The sequence below is a fragment of the Cydia splendana genome, chromosome 11, assembly GCF_910591565.1.
Source record: "Cydia splendana chromosome 11, ilCydSple1.2, whole genome shotgun sequence".
NCBI classification, from domain to species: domain Eukaryota; kingdom Metazoa; phylum Arthropoda; class Insecta; order Lepidoptera; family Tortricidae; genus Cydia; species Cydia splendana.
The window spans coordinates 16,358,373-16,366,771 of NC_085970.1; positions in this window are offsets into that span (position 1 = coordinate 16,358,373).

Sequence of the window (8,399 nt, forward strand, 5' to 3'; positions counted from 1 at the left end):
CATAACGATCGCCGTCTTGCCACGTTAAACCGCGATGGACAACTGCTTCAAGGGTACCTATGATTTAGAAATTTTTGAAACTTGGTACCTGCTTTACACGTAAATATCTATAGTCTGTCAAACATCTTTTATATTTTACTTTCTCTATCCAATGCAAATTTTCTTTTGATTAAGATTTTAAGTTTGATAGTTAGATATTTAACGCACAGTGGCGGATTTGCAGTGTTGGCCGCCCTAGGCCCCAGGCCCTGTAGTAACTACTAGCCGCCCCTTTCTCAGCACCCATCTATTATAGACTGCCGCCTTGTGGCCGCCCCTAATATCTTGCCGCTCTATTAGGCCCGAGCCTACTTGGCTTTAGGACAAATCCGCCACTATATTTAACTAACGTTATACATATTCTTGTGTATGTTTGTTTCAAATAAAACCATAATTAACTTCCTACCGACTTGCTACTAATACTTTTTGATAGTATCGGCAAAATGGCAAAGGGCTAACTTCGTAGGCTCGCCGGATGCGGGGCAATAATCTAGTTACCTTGCACTTGGCTGTTATTCACGTCGAGTATACTAACAACACCGCGACCGAGGAAAACCAGTATTAAGGTAAAAGTACTAGTGCTCGACGCTGCACTAGTTTTCGACATGGGCACTTTATGTCAAAGTGACAAGGATTAAATTTGAATACAGAAAAATCTTCGCCGTTCAAATTTAACCTATATTACTTTGACATAAAGTGCCCATGTCCAATACTAGTGCAACGTCGAGCACTAGTACTTCTACCTTACTGTAACCTCGCGATTGATAAAAAAGCAACGATTATAATTATATTGGCACAGTGATTTATATATTCATCAAGATTATGTCTGGTTGGGCCACTTTTTTGATAATGTACGAAAATATTTGAAATAATTTTTACTGCGGCATATTTTTGTTATTTTAACAAACTTTTGCGTTTGTTTATTAAAGCTAAAGGAGAATATGTTGAAGATATTACACATCGTTTCAGTTAAATGATTGCAGTTTTAATTTTCAATGACAAACGATGTATTCCTCCAATTTTTTGACAAAATATTTTTGGGCCGACCTGCGCTTGACTGACTTTCTTGTCGCATACTCAAAAAGAAAAAAAAAACGAAATTTACAATAAATGTCACTTAAAAATAAAATGCATGCAAAAAATAAAATAAAAAATAAAATCAAAATAATCCAACCCAATCAAATTTCCTCGATCAGTTGCAAATTATTTACGCATTTCTAGTTTTTATGCAGCAGATACACTACTATGATTCTAAATACTACTTTATTCGGAGACCGCATAGGTCTGCTAGTGACGAACGATCGCCATTGTCCGATATGGGCCGGGCCGGCACTTAGAAAGTTAGCGACATGTTCTCGTCAATATACTTCGTAGCTAACGCTGCTGTGTCCATCGAAAATTGTTTATGACATACATGATACAAAACAACGATACTTAGCATACATGATAGGTACTTGAACCGATGGTATACCTATCAATTATTTTTTCTGGCGCGCTCTGTTCGTGTCTGCTCCGAGCGTAGTTGAGACACTGCCCTATTCGAACTTTAATAATAGATCTTGAAACGATATGGATTAGATGTGTCAGTGTCAAAAGTGACGTTATTGTTTGAAGAAACGTCACATTGGACGCTGACATACTTCGAGCAACACCGGCTTCCGACACGTCGGAAGGGATAGGAGGGGCCCAAACGATATCTTACCGTACAAATCTTTCTGCCATTTTTTGCGGGGGAAAGGTGCACACAGTCGCACTTCTCCCACACTTACATACAATATCCAATCTGTAATGACGACACAAATACATAGAAAATGACACACGTCAAAGACAAATCTTGCAAACCTCGATCTTTTTTTGTGTACGGATGAGTCACAAGTGTCACAACACGCACACTAACACGTTTTCGTATATGTATTCTGAGAGATGAGAAGTCGGATTTGTCGCTCGACCGATCCGCAATTTGTACTGGGCGAGCAAAATCGATAAATCCAACAATTACATGAGACTAAAATATAATAATTGTGTTTAAATGTAGGTAGGTAATTAAACGTATGATATGTAAAAAATAATATTACATGTGAAATGTAACACCTTCTTTTTGTAAATTGATGTCTCCGACCTCTTATTACAACAAAAAACCGAGCTATTAGGCATTTTTTCTGCGGCTGTGTTCACGCGGGCGTCTGGACTCGGTCTAGTGATAAATCCGAGAGCAACTAGTTTTATTACCCGCGCTAGATCAGTTGATCTTGTACCTAGGCAGAGGGGAAATAGTGCGAATGCCGCCTCCCTTCCGTGTTGCTCGAAGTTGACATAATATCTAATCCATATTGTTTCTAGATCTATTAATTGACGTATCTTGAAGTTCAAATCGGGCCGATAGTTTAGAAAGCGAAAAAGTCAGGTCTTACGATAGTATAGTATAATAAGTATATAAGTATTTATTTGCAAAGAATAAGTAGGTACAATAGTGTCTTAGGTGGTAAGTGACAATTGGTTGCTTATTCTGCTATTTGTACTATACAGATTGTACTAGCATGCAAAAATCTTAAAACTACTACAAATCTGGCTGTATATCTTCAGAGAGGAAATCTTTTACACTGTAATAGCTTTTATCAGTCAATAGCTTTATCAATTTATTTCTAAATTTATGTACAGGTAGTTCTCTTAACGTTTTTGGTAGCTTGTTAAAAAGTTTCATGCACATAACGAAACAGTGATTAGAATATAGTGCTGTCCTGGGAACACAGTTATGAACCAGCCTTCCAGGATCCCGTTGAATTCTAGTAGAGGCGCTTTCAGCTGTTGTAAATAAATACATATGCTTTTTTACAAACATGCAGATTTCCAAAATGTATAAACGTAGGTACGAGTTAGTAAGAGACGCAAAGATTCCCTTCCGCATTCAAACATAGATTTTACGACAGTTTCAATTGTGAGTACATTTGTTGTAGTACATTTTATTGTGCTTGAGTGTCAAAAACTAGGGATCCAAATCAGACCTGAGTAAAACGAATATCTGTGATTCTTTCTGACTAACGTATTTTGAATCACAGATGACCTAAACCATTAAAAACGGTCATATTATAGACCTTAAGAACTTACATACGCTCGGAAGGTCTTAAAAGAAAGCAAAGGAAAAAACCCCTTTGGAAAACTAATTAACTCTAGTTCGTTCCGGTCCGGTGATTATTGTATCATGTTCCTTGCTAATTCAGGTTGTTAACGTCTTAGTGTGACGTGTACGTTCTTTTTCTACTGTTTGATTAGGTTCTTACAATAACATGTCACTAAAGACATGAACGCAAATGAATGATGTTGCGGGTGGCGCAAGACCGGTCATTGTGGCACTCTTTGGGGGAGGCCTATGTCCAGCAGTGGACGTCCTCTGGCTGATATGATGATGATGATGATGATGAAAGACATGAAGCAGTAGTGGTTGAGTATATGACGTCCGACTTTCAATCCGGAGGTCGCGGGTTCAAATCCTGGCTCGTACCAATGAGTTTTTCGGAATTTATCTACGAAGTAGCTTTTCGGTGAAGGAAAACATCGTGAGGAAACTTGCATAGCTACATCTGCGAAGAAATTCAAAAGTGTACCTATGTGAATTCTCCAATCCGCATCGGGCTAGCGTGGGGACTATTAGCCCTAGCCCTCTCGCGCATGAGAGGAGGCCTGTGTCCAGTAGTGGGACGTATATAGACATAAAAAAATATTTTACGAAATTTGCAAAATGTTATTTCCACTTTTAAGGTTAGATTTGGATGGCGACTGAAGCAGCGATACTTTTGCAGCGTCGCTGGTGTAACTTTGCAGTCGCGGGATAACAATTTCCTTGGTAAATTGTGGTCCCGTCGTTGCCGCTTTGCTGTCCCGATTAGACGTTAAATCCTTCGCATAATTTCATTACATTGAACCCATTTTCCGGTGTGTACAGATACTGCTACAGCAGTAAAGGATGACTCACGTTAGACCGGGCCGTATCCGGGCCGGAGCTTCCGGGGCTTCCTTTTCTATGACATGACAGGTGATCACGTGATGCTTTCCATAGAAAATGATGCGCCGGAATATCCGGCCCGGACACGGCCCGGTCTAACGTGAGTCATCCTTAATGCTGCTGGCTCCAGCAAGAGCAGTACGAGTAAATCTGTAAAATCTTAAGTTTCTACCGCAAATTGTAACCAGAGTTACACTGGTAAAACTAAACGAAACATTTCTTTAATGAGCGCCTTCAAAGGGTTGGCTGACGGGTTTGCTCTCTTTGATTATTTTATGATAGAAACAAAGGCTTAAAGCAAACCTTCGATTGGGTAAAGATTAAATAAAATGCACAGATGGGGCAATATTGTGTCGGTTCACCAATGCTGCCTTGGATCTTACAGGGTGGCTAACAAATAACTGCATTCCCGTTGCCAGGGAGGTTTTGGGATTATACTGAGCAACTTTTACTATGGGACCAACCTCGAAATCGCGCTTATGTTTTAGCCACCCTGTATAATCTATAGCAAAACGACGTTCTAACATTATTCCTACTATGTATAATATTATAGGAATGTGTAAGTAACTTTATCTGTCTGTTACCTCTTCACGGTAAACCACTGACCGATTTAGATGAAATTTGATATGGAAGTCGTTTGAGTCCCGAGGAAGGACATAAATAGGTACATGCAATAAATAGTACAATAGTAATACATACATAATTATGCAATTTAGATTCACATCAGCATTACAGGCAAACTAAGGCATTGCGAAACTACGAAATACAAAATAAAGTATGATGATAATCATTATACTACGCAGAAAAAGTCCCAGGCATGAGCAAGTTCTAAATGAATTGTAACCCTAGTTCCTAATAATATTCCGATCTAACCCTGGCCTGACACCGAGCGGAGGAGTGTCATTAGGAACTTGCGTTGACGGTGACGGACCGGCGCAGACTGCGGTCTGCAGCCCCTTGTGCCACCAGCTTACCATCATGTTTACCAGCTTCAGTGAAGTGATATGTGAAGAAACCGCGGACTAACCCCAATAACCGTCTCAATCCGGGGCTCATGCTCGTTGTCACAATTAACTTCCATGCTGCAGTCAGACTGGTGAACTTTTTGGTTAGTTTTATCGATAATCTTCTGTCCCTATCTATTCTTTGTCTCACTAAACGCGAAGCAATTACACGAGGAATTCTAAACCCGCACTTGTGCCCTTTTTCTCGAATCCGACACGGGTCCATTACTAATTGGTGCCTTTGGGGATGTTTATCTAAAAGTGATTTCGTACCGGTTTGTTTTTAAGGAATAAAGGATTATTTTGTTGTATTTAAGAAGGTATTTCCTCTGGAAGGTCGGATGACAGTCCTTTTCGTATAAACTAGTGCCTACGCCAATTCTTAGGATTACTTGCCAAGCGGATTCCATGCAGGCTCCCATGAACCATTGCAAAAAGCCGGGCCAACTCCAGGAAGATGATGATGATTTGATGAATGTCGAAAGAAAACCATACTTTGTGAGGGCCTATACCGCGAACCACGTTCGACGTGTTGCGTCTCTGTCGCACTTGAAAATTCGTACGTAAGTGTGACAGGGAGCCAATACGTCGAACGTGGTTTGCGGTAGGCCCTCTGTATCATCCAACTCTTCTTCAACTTAAGAGCTGGGCTCTTGTCGGTGCAGCGTGATGAAGTTGTCTCCACCTTGGTCGGTCCAAAGCGGTACGACACGGTCCTTTACCTAACCAACTTTATCCAATTCTATTACGTATTTTGCCCCGCATCGTGACGTCAATCGTGTCAAATTCGCAATTCATTAATCGTGTGTGTGTATAAACATTCGAAACTCATAAACAACGGTTTGTGAGCTTTGAATGTTTCCCTTGATCTCGCATACGCACTCAACTGTCGAAATTGGTTCAATTAGTTTGAGCGTGAACGTTTTTAAGCCGGTTGCCGGCGATGCGCGAGTGAGGCCTGTCGGCGCCACGGATCGGGTTTAAAACGGGTTTAGTCGCGCCTGATTGGTTGAGGTAATTTATTAGTAAATATAAGACAAAAATAATGCAACATGCAGTAATTGACACTGCCTGAATAAAATTTGGTTTTATGCTCGGTGTAAAATTGAAATATTAAATGAATTTTGTTCAAAATGTCAATAAAAATACCTTTCTACATTTTTCACCTAGCTTTACCACGATTGCCTTAGCAGTGTTAAACTGACATATTCGCAAACGTTGCGTAACTTTCTTCCTTTTCTTACTTATATATATCTTACATAACAATACAGTATTTTCATATAAACACATGAACGTGTCAATAAATCATTTATTTACATACAATATATATACAGTGGTACTACCAAAAAGAATAGATAGTATAGAGGGGTCCTGTCATTGTAAATTTTGTAGTCACTGTAAATTTACTGCCATCTATCGACACACGACTAAAACTCAAAATAAAAACGTATAAAGTGATCAAAAAATGTATATATATGGATAAATGATTTTATTATTTTGATCCATGTTCATTCACTGATATCTATGTGTTAAAATTGTTAAATATGAAACGGTGTCGTCACGCCATCTAGCCGAGGATAGGCTAAAGGTGTGTGCGGCATCTATTCGAGAATGTCTTTTACTTGAATTCCAAGGCACGTTTTTTCCTTAGACTTTATTCGTCTTATACGAAGTTACATATGTCTTTGGTACTACTAAACGAAATTAATAACTAGCTTAAATCTAAAATAGGCCCTTGAGGCATTGTACCAAGGATGCTGGCGGCATTTCCTCGCTGTACCGCAATGCTGATACGTTGTGCGAGGTAGCCGCTAGCTCTTCGGTCACCAGTTACGTCAACCAGACGCTTCGCGATTTCTGCGAACAACTTATGCGCGCTGGGACCCCATGGACCTAGAGTTTCAACTCCAACGTGTTATGTTATTTCAGTCAGTGTCAGTACAAAACATTGAGGTTGACTGAAGCCTGAAGTAGCATGACAAATACGAACGTTTCCGAAAAAACACGGTGATAAATATGGCAGAGTAATCCATGCTTATTACCTACCGAACATAGGCAATCCATTTCCAGGCCATAAAGCTGACTAATCCTAATCTGTACATTAAAAAGCAGAGCACAATTACGCGCACAATTATACCCGATGGGCCAATCATTTAGCAATTTAATTACACAGCCGCTCGGATTTGGGAGCGATGAAATGACTGAAATGTAGACATGACACTAGAGTTAGACCTAGAAAAGACCTAGTAAATAACACTTGCACTGCGTGGGCTATCAAAATCGCTGCAGATTTTCTTGATCTAACTCTAGTTAAAAATTTTAGTTACGAGTATACCCGCTAGGCGGGCTACGCTCGTAGCGCGTAGCTTATGCTGGCCCTTAAGCTACACAGTTACTACGTACCCACTACGAGCACGGTGTGCTACGGCGTAGTAGTTTTTATCGCCTCACTTTCGCACTTACCCACTTATTACTTATTTTTGACGACCGGTCTGGCCTAGTGGATAGTGACCCTGTCTGCTAAACCGATGGTCCTGGGTTCGAATCCCAGTAAGGGCATTTATTTGTGTGATGAACACTAATATTTGTTCCTGAGTCATGGTTGTTTTCTATGTATATAAGTATGTATTTATCTATATAAGTATGTATATCGTCGCCTAGCACCCATAGTACAAGCTTTGCTTAGTTTGGGGCTAGGTTTGATCTGTGTAAGATGTCCCCAATATTTATTTTATTTATTTTTATTTATTTATTAGAAAGTGTCAGGAATGGTAACAGACGATAAAGAGGTGACCATCTTAGCCCTACAGATGCAGCTGTCATTGTAACGTCACAGTCGATGAAGCCATCTAGACAGGATCGTGCGGGGTGCGAAGGGCGAGGGATGGGTCGCGCGCACCCGAGCTGCATACATCGCCATTGTTAGTAGCTCGGTACTACTTACAGGGCTAGCGTGTCTTATTTGAAATGTGCAGTTTTTTGGACAGTTGTGTAAAATCTGTGACAACCCTGTGTTCTTGTGCGGTGTTGACATTTACGCAAACATCAAAGGCGTCGGTCCACTGTTACGTTTTACACTGTGCCTTTAGTTAGCTCGTAGGTATAAAACGTTCCAAATTTGTAAGTATACCACTCTGCATAGCAAGCATACTCTTTGAAATCGATTTATTCCGTTCTGACTCGCTGATATTGTTATTATCCTACATTCCGACGTAATTTATGGATGACTGGCAGTGACGTATTTTTACACGACTGCCCAAACAAAAAGAGTGTATTGTTTTCAGCGTTCATGTTTGTATGTATGTGAGTTTCTTTATTCCACCTTAACTTCTGAATGCCTTAACCGATTTAGACGT